The sequence below is a fragment of the Martes martes genome, assembly GCF_963455335.1.
Source record: "Martes martes genome assembly, chromosome: 11".
Classification (NCBI taxonomy): domain Eukaryota; kingdom Metazoa; phylum Chordata; class Mammalia; order Carnivora; family Mustelidae; genus Martes; species Martes martes.
The window spans coordinates 27,513,803-27,527,458 of NC_137899.1; the positions used below are offsets into that span (position 1 = coordinate 27,513,803).

The 13,656-nt window shown below is 35.1% G+C and overlaps 1 protein-coding gene across 3 annotated transcripts in view; it reads left to right on the forward strand.

Moving 5' to 3' along the window:
• The window catches only part of CD36 (CD36 molecule (CD36 blood group)), an 81,260-nt gene that overhangs the window by 36,512 nt on the left and 31,092 nt on the right, over positions 1-13,656 (forward strand). Inside the window, exon 1 of one of the 3 annotated variants that reach the window (XM_080818189.1) lies at positions 370-457. The exons of 1 other annotated variant lie outside the window; for it this stretch is intronic. The gene's annotated coding sequence lies outside the window, so the exon portion shown is untranslated. Of the gene's footprint in view, positions 1-369; positions 458-6,138; positions 6,455-13,656 lie in introns of those variants that run through there. One more of the 3 variants, XM_080818190.1, reaches the window with a different exon arrangement.

The window sequence follows — 13,656 nt, forward strand, 5'->3', positions numbered from 1 at the left end:
GTTGTATATATTTTTTTCTCAACCTTTTCTAATTTGGCATTTGTTAATGGTTTGTTTTCCTTATTGATTATTGTGCTTTCTTTCCTACTATTTCACCATGCCGTGTTTTCAAACCTAGTTATCCTTTCACCTGAATATTTTTGTTTTTACCCCTAATAATTTTCCATTTAGTGTATGAGCACAAATTACTCTGACAGCTATGCTGATCATACCTTTTCCTTATGTTCCCTAGGATCATTTAAATATTGCCTTATTTTCTTCCCCCTTCCTGAGCTGAGTCAGCTTAGCAAACTGTTGAAGTAAAGAGTACTAGGTCTGTCAACATTTTTAGGTGGCCTGTGAAATTTACATATTGATTTGGCCCTGCCCACATGAGCACTGGCCACATATACAGAGGTGTTCTCTCTTCAATCTCTTTTCCACACAGCTCCTACCATGGCTTCTATTAAATATATGGGTAAGTTTACTTTCTCATTTTAATGTAGTGTCTTTGCTTTTATCCTGTGTTTCCAGTCATTAGATTACATGGTTTAAATCTAAACTTTAATTACCCTGACATTCTGCATTTTAACTTTAATGGTGTCCTTGAAATTCTCTTCTAAGGCCATCTTAGAAGCCTCTGTTTTAGTTTCTCAAGCTTTGACTGGTATGACATTATACTGTTATGTCTTAATTATGTGCATCTATATTCATTTATTTTTATTCCTGCATGTGAAGTCCTTTCTCACCATAGAAAGCAGGTAAAACATGCCATTGGTTTGATGCTTTCACAAATAAGCAAGGTAGCAATTGAAAATAATAGATGTATATTTATACAATTACACACATAATTGTGTGTGTATATACATATGCATAAATATGTATACATATGTGTGTATGTTATGATTCGTTATCCCCAAAGATTAAAGTGATAAATTTTACTTATGGTTTGACATTGGGAGCTAACGTTCTGAAATAGTTTACAGGCCTTTAGGAGGATTTTATTTAATTTCAAAATAATTGAGTTAGTAACCACTTACAGACTACACATTCACTGTTCATTCTCTGTTGTGGTTAGAAATCATTTTCTTCTAAAGGTAATATCAGGTTTTTTAAAATTGTTGTTCAATGTGTACAGATGTGTCAGAGTATATGCAAATTTAGGTATTGATCAAGAACTTTTCATTCTTCTTGTTTTCTTTCAGAAAAGAGTATTGGCTCTTCATTCAGTCTATCTGGGTTTTAATCCGTGCTTGACGCACACCAGCTTTGTGACCTCAGTTATCTAAAGGCCCAGGGAGGTGGTATGGCAGGTCATTGAGGTAACACAGGTGAAAGACTTAGTTCAACAAGCCTCCAGTGTGTCTGAGCTCCCTCATGTCATCATCATAATTAGTAGGTCTTTGCATACCCATGCAATCTAAAATTGCATTGTATATTATACTAAGATTCTTCTATTATACTAAGATGATTTTTCATTTCCTGTCCTGTAAAAAAACAAAAACAAAAGCAATTAAACAAACAAACAAAAAAGCCAAACACCTAAAAAATTCCATCTCCTAGTAGAAGCTGCAGACAGATTTACATTAGGTTTAAACCTAATATCTGATTTGATCTTTCCGCCTGAGGGTGTAGGTGAATTCTGTATGATTATCCCCTTTGTGACGAAAGGAAATCAGAATTACAATGACTGTGTGTTACTGAGTCCACAAATCTTGTTGTTGTAATAAGCAGTGATCAGAACTCAGGCCATGTGACCCCTCTTTTAGAGTCCTCACACTGTGTACATCATCTGCTTCTCAAATATTTTGCAATATTTGTTACTCAATTCACTTTCCTCTTCCTCTTTTACTTCATAAGTGTTAAATCCCATGAATCAGCTTATCCAAAAATATTGTTACGAATGATTTTATTCAAACCATACAAATACTAAAAGAATTATTACTTTTAATATTTTTGAAATGAGAGTCTTTCAAAGTATGGCACAATATGTTAAAGGAAATTACTGTGAAAGTTAATGGCCTAAAAATTTTAAACTTTAGTAGTATAAAATTAGACAAAAAATGAACTTAAATATTATCAAAATTTTTAAAAAACTGTCAAATGTCAGAAGACTGGCCAGTTCCTTAGTAACTAACAAGGAAAGGACAAACAAATTCATAGAAGAAAAATAGACAAGAATATAATCACAAATACCTTAAAGATTTATTGGTTTTAGCGACAGCGTGTGTGCACGAGCATGGGGAGGGACGGAGAGAGGAAGAGAGAGAATCCCAAGCAGACTCGCCCCTGAGCATGGAACCCATGCAGGGCCCAGTCTCACGACCCTGAGACATCAGGACCTGAGCAGACACCAAGAGTCAGACACTCAACTGACTAAGCCACCCAGGCACCCCTCACAAATATTTTAGAATAGAAATGGCTAATATACCTAAGAAAATAGGTTCAACTTCATTCGTTTGAATATTTACCAATAAAAAAGTACTTGTTAAAAACTCAAAATTCAGTATAAACCAGTATGAGTGTGTATGCAGACAGGTAGTCTCACACATTGTGGTGTAGATGTATAAACAGAAATCTGGTAAAACTCTACTCCCCACTCTCGCAAAAAAAGTACACACTTTTGACTTAGAAATTTCACTCACTGCTGTTTACTGGTGTCCTAGAACATGGAAACAAAACTATATATGCATACAATGATATTATAATAATGTTGTAGGTGACAGGTGAGAGTGACACCTGGAGGCATGGCACAACACAGAGCTGTTGAATCACCATGTCGTACACCTGAAACTAACATTGTGCGTCAGCTGTACTCAAAAAAATTTTTTTCATTTTATTTTCTTTTCAGTGTTCCAGAATTCATTGTTTATGCACTCAAAAATTTTTAAAACTGTATATGAATGTTTAGCATTTTTTGGTAAGATCATAGAACTGCCGATACAAGAAAGTGTCCATTAAAAAAGAGATCAGTTATTTCAAAGACAATACATCCTTAACTATGGTATATTTTTCAATAATGGAAAAAGAGAGCATTAACTCTATCCAAAATAGGATATCTCCAAGGCATATAGTTTGAGAAGAGTCAGTTGCAAAAAGTATGATTTGGTATGTGTAGTATTCCATATACGTACGTATGTAAATTTAAAATTCATAAAGCTATAGGCAGTTGAGAACATAACTAAATTGGGGGTTGAAACTTCTCATTTTATACATTTTTATAATTTTCAATATTTCTTATTTGTCCATATTACTTTAATAAATTCCCCAACATAAACATTTGATTAATAGCCAATGATCACCATAGCTGATTAAACACTATAGGTCAGGCTCTGTGCTAAATCCTTAGTATTATCACTGTTCATCTTTACAACAGTTCTGAAAAGGCAGTATTTCCACTGTAACCAAGAGAGGCAAAGTAGTTAGCAATAAGGCACATGCTTTAGGAAGTGATGAACTCCAAATTCAAACTCTGGTCAGTTGACTGTCAAAGCAGATGCTCTTCATCTCAAACCATTGAATATTTGTGGTATGAACAGACAGCCTAGTAACTTCTCATTTCTGACCATCCTTGCTATTTTTTTAAGGGGGAGGGAGGGAGGGAGAGGGGAGAGAGAATTTTAAGCAGGCTCTAAGCCCAACGTGAAGCCTGATGTGGGGCTCGATCTCATGATCCTGAGATCATGGCCTGAGCCCAAATCAATAGTCAGAAACAACCTACTGAGCCACCCAGGGGCCCCCATTCTGACTCCTTTTAAAATATTATGGTTATGACAATTTCTGTGTGTATCCATTTATTTAATTGGTTACCAGCTTTGAGTCTGTTCTTCACTCTGGGGATTGAGCAGTGAACTAACTGGACAAATGTCTCCCTCCACTTGGAGCCAGTATTCTAGCGGATGCAAAAACAGGACAAAAAAATAAGCCAAATCTACGTAAAATAGTGCTATATAATCATCAGATAATAGAACAGAAGGGAGAAAAGGGGCAGGGGCCCAGTGGAAGGGGTTTGAATTTGAGTGCTAGTGATCAGACCCCTGTCATGTGTTGCAAAGAAGTCCCTCACTTAGTTCTTACCATCCTCTTACTTAGTTTTGTCCATTTTTTGATTAAAAAATAAGAGTAAGAGGTCCTTTAACTACTGACCTCCCCTCGATTCAACCAGTGCCCAGTAACCTCAGGATTCACTTGTCTGTCTGATTTCAAACCCTATGTGGTCACCAAAAAGGGTTCCTAGAGAGCTGTGCCTAAACAGACTTTATTCTGTTGCAAGTTTCATCCTTCATTTTACTAGATCTGTCTAGTGCTCTAGTGGATGTACATATGGCAAGGTGTACTCTCATATAAAATACATCCCTTCAAAATACTGTGGGTATATATTCTTTTCCCCAAATGAAAACCTCAACATTGTTGACTCAGAAATGGGTGCAACATTTTTCTGCTTTATTGTCCCAGGTATGGATTTTGCTCAAAATCTAAATGTATGGTTACAGATTTTACCTAGCTATGCTCTTTTGGGGTCTTAGCGCACGAGACTCAGAAAGCTACTCAGGAACTGCTGTCTAAGGGATTGAACACAGCTGCCCTCTGGGAATGTAAATTTGATTCTTTGGACTGCTTGGGAGTGTGTGACATTTCCCTCTCCAGAGACCGTCAGAGGGTTTGAATGGCATTAGGCTACTGATGAGTGTTCCAAGTAAGTTCAGTGTCAAAGCATCTATTTCGCTTGTATTTTTTCTGAAGTATCTTTCTGTGATGGTGTTCATGTTTTCATCGTCATTTAACTATCCTTGCAATGTGTTTAAAATTTGCTCTTTAAAATAGGAGCTATCTGAACTCCTGTGTCTGTGAGCTATTTTTGAATTGTCATGTTGGGGGCGGGGGAAGTGTGTGAGAATTCAAGTTGAGAAGAAAATATATCAAAGCAGTTCAAAAACAATAAAATAGATACTCTTAAGACAGTTATTAAAATAGCCCTTTATTACCTTTTTACTAATACAGCAAAGGTCACAGACCTTTCAAGGGCTCCTCTTTTTAAGTTACCTGAAATCTCTAAGCTCTTCTGTTGAAATGAAAAGCATAAATTACAAGGGGATTGTACAAGTTCATTTCTACTTAATCCTAATGGAGTGGTCTCAGATTTAGAAAGAAAAAGCCTAATAATACCTAATCCCTAATAAGTACTAATATCTAAGCATTCATTTTTAAATATAAGCATCTGTGAAAATACCTGGGAAAAAGAAAGCTTCAGGGAAAAAGGGCAGTTGAGATTCCTGTCCAGTTGCACTGCAGTGCTTACAAATGAAGAGAGTCCTGCCATACTCAGAAGGGAGAACACAGGCAATCCAGTGAGAAGGACTGCTTTAAATATGATCTAATGAACTAAATATATCCTGCCTGTTATTGTCAGCTCGCTTTATTTCAAGGTTGACTTGGAGGCATTTATGCAGCGGCCTGTCTGGTAGATATGGCAGTTTAACTTTGTAAAGACGTTGATCTTCCTTACATGATTTTGGGAATTTCTTTGTATTCTTAGTATTGATGCTCTCTCCCCCGCCAAGACCTTCTGTTTTCATTAGATTTTAAAATCTTGCCTTTCCTTTAAAGTACCTTAACTATATACCTTTCTACATGAAGAGGTCATCTTAAATGTAATTCTATTTAAATGTTATTGAATAGTTCTCCTTTCGCTGAAGAAACCTAAGGGGAATTTAATTTTTTGTCTTCATATGGATATTTTGCTGTGCTCATGACAGTTGTGGAAAACTAACAGAAAATGATAAACAGTAGTTAAGAATTTCCAGTTAGAACAATATGCTGTTTCCTTTTTTAAAGTCAGTTTATCATCCTTGTTGATTCACGGTGTCTCCAATTGTTTTCAAAATCCTTAGTCTTTATGCACTTTAGATTAATGCTGTCTAGAGAAGTGCATTTTCTTTCAATTTTGTGGAGTTTTGCAAGCTAAATCATGACGAGGAAGTAAGATTACTAATTCTTCCTAATTTATACTTTCCACCCCCTGGACCTAGTTCATCATCTGGAATAATGATTGTGCAGGAAAATAGAATATATTAGAGGCAGATCAGAAGGTCAGTGCCTTTTGTTTCTCTGGCCTCTGACTTACTTGGATGGGAAAATGGCCAAAAAAAAAAGTCTGCTGAGTATCTCAGATATAGGTAATGGGTCCTCACCAGACCATAAAAATAGACCCGTAAGAGCCATACCAGTAGTGTGATGTGGGTGGGTTTCTTTTCCTTTTTTTTTTTTTTTTTTTTCCTAATTCCTCTGGCAACAAACCACTCACTGGGATTTGATATTGTACTTTTTTTTTTAAAGCATATTTAAACTCACAGACTTTATGTAATGAGGATTTTAGTGTAGAGTTTTTCTGCAGAGTACCATTTGGTCCTACCAAGAACTGTCTGTTCAAATGTTTGAGCCTTTGATTGAAAAATCTTGCTTAGCCTATTTAAAGGTAAGTCATATGATTTGTTTCTAACAAAAAAGATTTCTATCTCCTAAATGATAGGAGATGACTGTAGTATAATAACACTCTTAAGAAGTTGTAGCACAATAACAACAAAAAGCTGTAACTGTTTTTCAAAGTCATTAGGCTTTTTTAAAAAATTAGATTTGTGTTGTTTTCCAAGTTACAAGTCTTTCTACATTTTATGTTTCAAAAATATTAAAACCTTGTCCAATGGTCAGTGGCATTTTATTTTTTGATGTTCAAAATTTTGCATCTGTAAACATTTATTTATTAACATTTAAAATGATTTATGATCCAGTTTGATTACAGTGAAACTTTCATTGTACACTTAAGCTATTTATACCTGATTTTTAATTTAGGAATAAAAATTCATGGTAAGATTAATATAATGCATTAATTATTATAAATGACTTGCTATTCTTATGTCCACAACATTTCTAGTTTGCAATTAGCTACTTATTACTTGACAGAGTCATTAGTGTCTTTAATTTTCTATCTGAATAGTATTAATCGTTGGTGAACTTTGTCACTATGGTTAAATGCAATGTGTATTTTGGATATGTTCTTGTTAAACATTTTTTTCCTTAGTGAACAAAGAAACTATAATTGCTACTTGGAATGGTAAATTATATTCCAAATAATGATTCTAGATTTAATTAATTAGTATAAATTATGTAAAATTTGGTAGGTAGGAGAATGAAAAGAAATCAAAATTAATATTTTGGGCTCTGTAGAAAACTTATTACAAATAAATATTATTATTATAAATAATAAATAAATAAATAAATAAATAAATAAATTTGTATTATTACAAATACAAATTATTTCCTTGAATGATGACACCAAATTTATTTATTTATTTTTAAAGATTTTATTTATTTATTTGACATAGACAGCGAAAGAGGGAACATAAGCAGGGGGAGTGGGAGAGGGAGAAGCAGGCTTCCCACCAAGCAGAGAGCCCAATAAGGGGCTTGATCCCAGGACTCTGGGATCATGATCTGACCTAAAGGCAGACACTTAAAGACTGAGCTGCCCAGGATCCCCTAAGTTTAAATTAAGGATAAATCATCCTAGGAAAATTAGAAGTTTCAATTTAATTATAGCAAGTTAATTCATACTGGAAATGGCATAAATTCTCTGGAGTAAATCTCACACAGTTTCTGGAATTATCAAGAAACATAGTGAAAGACGTTTTTAAAATGTTTGTGTGCATTTTTCAGTCCTCTCCTATGTGGTTTTGAGTTAGTAATGCCTTTTGAACCTAAAAGAAGCATTACTTCCAGTACTGGTTCAGAAGAAAACCAAAATGAAATTTGAAAAGGGTTTTGTTATGTAGGGTCCAGTGGTCCATTGGATTTTATGAGAGAAAAATATGTAGAAAATCTTTATTTACCAGAATCATTATTATAGCAGAACAATGAATCCAGTCCACCATCATCAGATAACAGCTTAGTCTGGGAGGTACACTGACCTTACAATTGGAGAGTACTTGCACAGGATGTACTGGAAAGTTTGGAATTTATAGTTGCCTCCCTTATTTTTTATGAAAATGTTTGGCCCTGTTTACTCAAGCACACTTGAATCTTGTGGGTTTTCTGTTTCTGAAGGAGGAAATTCTGTAACTGTCTTTTGATTTAATCACAAGGTGTTTTCATTCACTGGCCCAAGTTATGGCTAAAAGCTTTAAGCAGCATCTCCTAAACTAGCAGCTACCTCCCATTTGTGTGATACTTTAAGTTCATGTATATATATATATACATATATATATATATATTCCTATATATATTCCTATATATATATAAAATCTGACTAAATTTATATATATATATAAATTTAATCAGATTTTATTGTCATCTAAGTGTTTTGCAAATAATTGTTCCTACTTGTATACACTATATACATTTATTAGATTAAAAAATTGGCCAGCATGAAATAACATTTTACTGTTTAATTGTATGGTTGTTCAAAATAATATTTCATGATAACATGTCAAAATAACATTTTTTTAAAAGATTTTATTTATTTATTTGATAGACAGAGATGACAAGCAGACAGAGAGGCAGGCAGAGAAAGAGGAAGGGAAGTAGGTTCCCTGCTGAGCAGAGAACCTGATGAGGGGCTTGATCCCAGGACGCGGGGATCACGACCCGAGCCAAAGGCAGAGGCTTTAACCCACTGAGCCGCCCAGGCGCCCCAAAATAACATTTTTTATGATAGGAATTTTTATACATAATCTCATTTACTTTTGACATTTACAACCTTATTTGATTAGTGATACAGTCATTTTAGAGAAAATTTAGCCACAGAGAAACTATCCTATCAAGACCCAAATTAAACCTAAATCACTTGACTTCAAAGTCCAGTATCTGAACCATTGCAAAGCACATGATATCTTACTGTTTATAGTATAATTTGAAGTGGGAAAAAATAGAATTCCTGTCTGAGGTTCAAAGATTAAGAAAAGCTCTAGACAGTCCTATTTAAACTGATATGATCTTAAGAAAATCATTTCAAACCTATAGTAATTCCTCCAAGTACTCCAAAAAGTAGCCTTGTTTCTAGATGGACTTTGTAATGAAGTCCAGTGTACTTACTGTTTTAAGACTACCACCGAAACAAGTTTTAAATTATAGTATTTGAAAGTATAATTTAGTGATATGTATCTTTGTTTCATATTATAGATGTTTATAATTTTTTTCTGTTGTATATTTTTACCTCCACTTATTTTTTTAAATTAATTTATTTATTTTAGAGGAGGCAGGGACAGAGAGAATCCCAAGGAGACTTCCTGCTGGGCTTGATACCCAGGACCCAAGACTCAGCCACTTAGGTGTCCCTACCCCCACATATTCTAATAGGATAGAAATGTCCCTACCCCCACATATTCTAATAGGATAGAAATGTAAAAAGGACTGTGGTAACTTCAGTAAGAAAAGATATTGGATAACTTCTCATATAGTTATTGAAGTATTTTTCTGCAGAGCCCTAGGGTTCTGTGAGGATGACTCAGAGCTCAAGAGAAGTAGGACAGGAAGGGGAAAGGGCCACACTTCTTGCCCCCTTTAACCAGAATAGCTTTTCTTTTAGCTATGTTTATACATTGAAATTGCATGTAAAGAATTCTGTCTCTGAATAGAAGATTATAAGGTACAGATCTAATGACTTCTGTTTCCACATGATGAAATGCAAGCAGATTAAATTATTGGTTTATACCCATTGCAACTAGCTTGGGTTTGAATCTGCATCATATTTATGTCTAGGAAATCATGGCATGTAAACACACCTAGGTATGGTGTAGGGTCAGAGTGTGAAAAGGAATCTAATTTTGAAAACTAACTTACATCATCCATATCCAACCTGTTGAATTAATAACACCAAAAATGGGTTTTGTGGGCAGGTACCATATTTATTAGGTGAAAAAGGCCTGTGTACCAAAAGAACAGTGTATGTGTGTGTGGTTGAAAACAGAAGTGTATGATCTGGTTTTCTGTTCTAAGGAAACGTGCAAGGAAGGTTTATGGATAGAATAGGAATTCTGAGCTACTCACTCATGAGTAAGAAAATGTCATGAAGGTCCTAGCATTGATTTATGCTACAAATACTCTTGTGATCTGAGCTTTTTCAAGTTTTGCAGTTCACATCCCAGGAAATTTTACCTCTAGGCCATGCCTTCCCTGGGAATAGTTTCCCCAGGAACACAGCTTTATCCACACATGGGAAGAATTACAGATTCTCTGGGAATTTTCTCTGATTTTCTGATCTATTTATTGGAGATGCTTCTTAGAGCTCAGTCTCTCAGTTTCTACCACCAGGTTTCCAACATAGTGGAAAGGCACAATACTCCTAAATTCATTCTGGAAACACTCCTTTATTTGACAATGAAAAAAAAGGAGAAAGAAAAATTGTATTCTTCTTCCTTCTTTCAAAGATAACCCAAGGGAATAAGATACACTTACAAATTCTACAAAAAGAATAGGATTTATAATCTGTAAATTGATAAGATACAACTGGTCTCCCTATAGATTCAAGAAAGATACGTGATAAGTGATATTTTTAAATATGCCTTTTTCGGGGCGCCTGGGTGGCTCAGAGGGTTAAAGCCTCTGCCTTCGGCTCAGGTCATGATCCTAGGGTCCTGGGATGGAGCCCCACATCGGGCTCTCTGCTCCCCAGGGAGCCTGCTTCCTCCTCTCTCTCTGCCTGCCTCTCTGCCTGCTTGTGATCTCTGTCTGTCAAAAAAATAAAAATAAAATAAAAACTTTAAATATGCCTTTTTCTTTTCTCTTCTTTAGAAAATGTTCAGCCATTAGTTTTCGGTCCTGTACCTGTGATTGTTCTTTGCTTTCCAGATTTAAGTACCTCAAGCAAGAAGTAAATTATTGCAGATATCAATGTCTTGTGTATTCTTATGAAGGAGAAATAACAATAAATGTAATCCAAAATTAGCAAGTGAAATAAATTACTATTTTAGTATGTAAGGAACTATGTTTTGAAGAACACCAAATGTGCAAGACACACATTTTACATGCCCTAGCTAAATGTGAGAGAAGAATGGGGAGGAACTACACTTTTTTTTTCCGTGAAGATAAACATGGGTGGAAAAACGATTGAATAGAATGTGCTGTAACCTGAGCTTTTCTCTTGTGTATGCAGTGTGTGTCTTATGTAATGTTGGCCCTCCTTTGCCTCAGGTGAATAAAACTGATTTTAATTTTATAATATGAAGCATAAGGTTAAAGTATGAGTTGAATAACAATACCTAATTACTCATGGTATCAAGGCACTGAAGGAAAATAAATGAACCCAAGTAATGTCAAATATCTTGCCTATTATTAGGGAAAAAAGTTGGAAAGTTACAACAGTGTACCAAAAATGAATCAGTTGAAAATGTGGAGAGAAAAATAAAAGACACAAACTCAGTCATTCTCTCTCAAAAATATTAATACACATGTGAAGTAATGTCAGATTACTACTTGTAGCTTTCCTTACATAACATCCAAACCAGTGTTATCCCAGTAACTATCTAACCATGAGATTCAACAGGATAAATTACTTGATAAATTACTCGATACTTCTGTTTTCTGATGAACTTAAAACTCACGAGCAGTGGGATGGATACACTATCTCACTTCAGTTTTAAGTTTAAAGCAGACAGAGCCTGGGCAGGACCCAGATTTCCACATTACTTGACATCTTTGGGGCCCTGGATCCTTAGTAGTCACAATAATGGATTTCCTGGTTCAGAGAGGGAGGCATTGGACAACATGTGCTATCCCCTGGGTCTTCCAATAGATGTTCCTGGGACTCTGCTCTTTGCAGAAACCCTTCCCTCTAGTACATGGGCTACTTGAATAAAGGAAAATAATTCTGGAAACAGTGAGATAGATTCATGATTTGATTACGGTACAGAATCTGGAAAAGGGCAAATATATGCACATGTATCTATTTTAGCAACGATAGAATTGTAATTTTTAAATCATTTTATGTTCCATCTGTCTGAGTTGCAAATGACATGACTATTAGTGAAGATTTTTAGTGACTTTTATATGGAACATAAAATAACTTTCCAAAAGGTATGACCTAATATTTGAGTTTTTTTAAAATAGATTCATGATATTTAATAAAGAGAACTGCAATTTAACCGTGGGGATTTCCTGTGCTAATTTTTAAATGGGTTTGCAAAGCCATTGGTTTCTATAGAGATTCTCCTAGACCTTCCTCAGGGTGGAGGAAAGGAGAATGTCAGATGGGAGAGGGGGACGAAGCTGGGAATCTAGACCCAGGGTTCCCACCACGGTTGTACTCCATAGTCACTCTGCCCATTTGTCATCCACGTAAGAATCTGAAGAACCAGTTCAGCCACTTAAAAACTGCAGATCTCATCACAGCATCTTACTTTACACATGAGGAAACTGAAGTGAGAGAGATTAAGTGGTTTGCCCACCGTCATCTGGCAAGACAGTTGGAGATCAGTTTTTTGGCTTAATCTCTAGTCCGTATACTAAGTCTCAACTACACTAGGTTAGATCTCTGTATTTGGATTGCTACTTGAGGTAAAACGTGCAAATGGGAGTTGGAGGATGGTCTTTGAAATGAACATTCGGTGAGATATTACTTACTAAGCTACCCTGATTATGTTTATTTGTTCATAGTGTACAAAACACCAGGATAGCAATGCATGTTACATGATTTCAGAGAGTAGGGAAAGCTTTTCTTCACACTTCACCCCCAAGCAATTAATAAAAAGCCAACTCCAGACTGCAGGAAACCTAAGTCACTAGTTTAGGCTTATATATTTACTTCTTACATTGGAAAAAACGTTTGACACTAATAGGATTCAGGCTTCTTAGCCATTAGAACCTCCAATGTGAATGAGTTCAGTGAACCCTGATTTACAGTGGAAGTATCCAGGGTATAAGGCGTAGGTAAAGAGATATGACAAAGATAAGAATGAGTAGAGGTAAGTAAATAAAATTGCCCTGGGAAAACCGTACCACTTATCTTTCTCCATTTTGAGGACAAGTCTAATTTTTCTTATTTTCTTAGCTATACAAGTATTATTCTTAAAGAAATGATTCCTCCCATGGAAATAAGTGTTCATGACGTCATAAGAGTGGCACTTCGGTTGCAACAATGCTGTAGAGGGAAAATCTGAGACCATAAGAAAAGTAGAATTTTTATTATTTAAAGTGTAGGCAGAAAATATTTTGTGTGATTTTTTTTTTTTATCTGCAGTCTCCATTCTTATGGCATTTATGTTTTCCATGGCCTTGGGCAATGAAGCAGGGAATATTTGTTTCTAAGCTACAAGGCACATTTTAACTGTTCGTCAATGCCAGGTCAGCCCCACTTAAAAAAAATAGAGTTGCAACCAAAAATAGGAATGTGCTTTCAAATATTAGAAGGAACAAATTCTTATTTCTTACAATAGAATCCACTCATATCAGAAATAATTTCCTTTCAGTCTTTGTGAAATAACCACATAGTGTATAAAGATACCAAAAATAAGATTGACTAGGTGTAATACACACAAGCACAAATTAGTTGATTTTAGCACAATTGGTTTGAAGCAATTGCCCATTATGACAGAATAATATTGCAGTTGAATATGCAAAAAAGATAAACAAAAAACAAAAAACAAAAAACTGAGACTCGTAACAAAGCAGTGCCTATCATTAAAACTA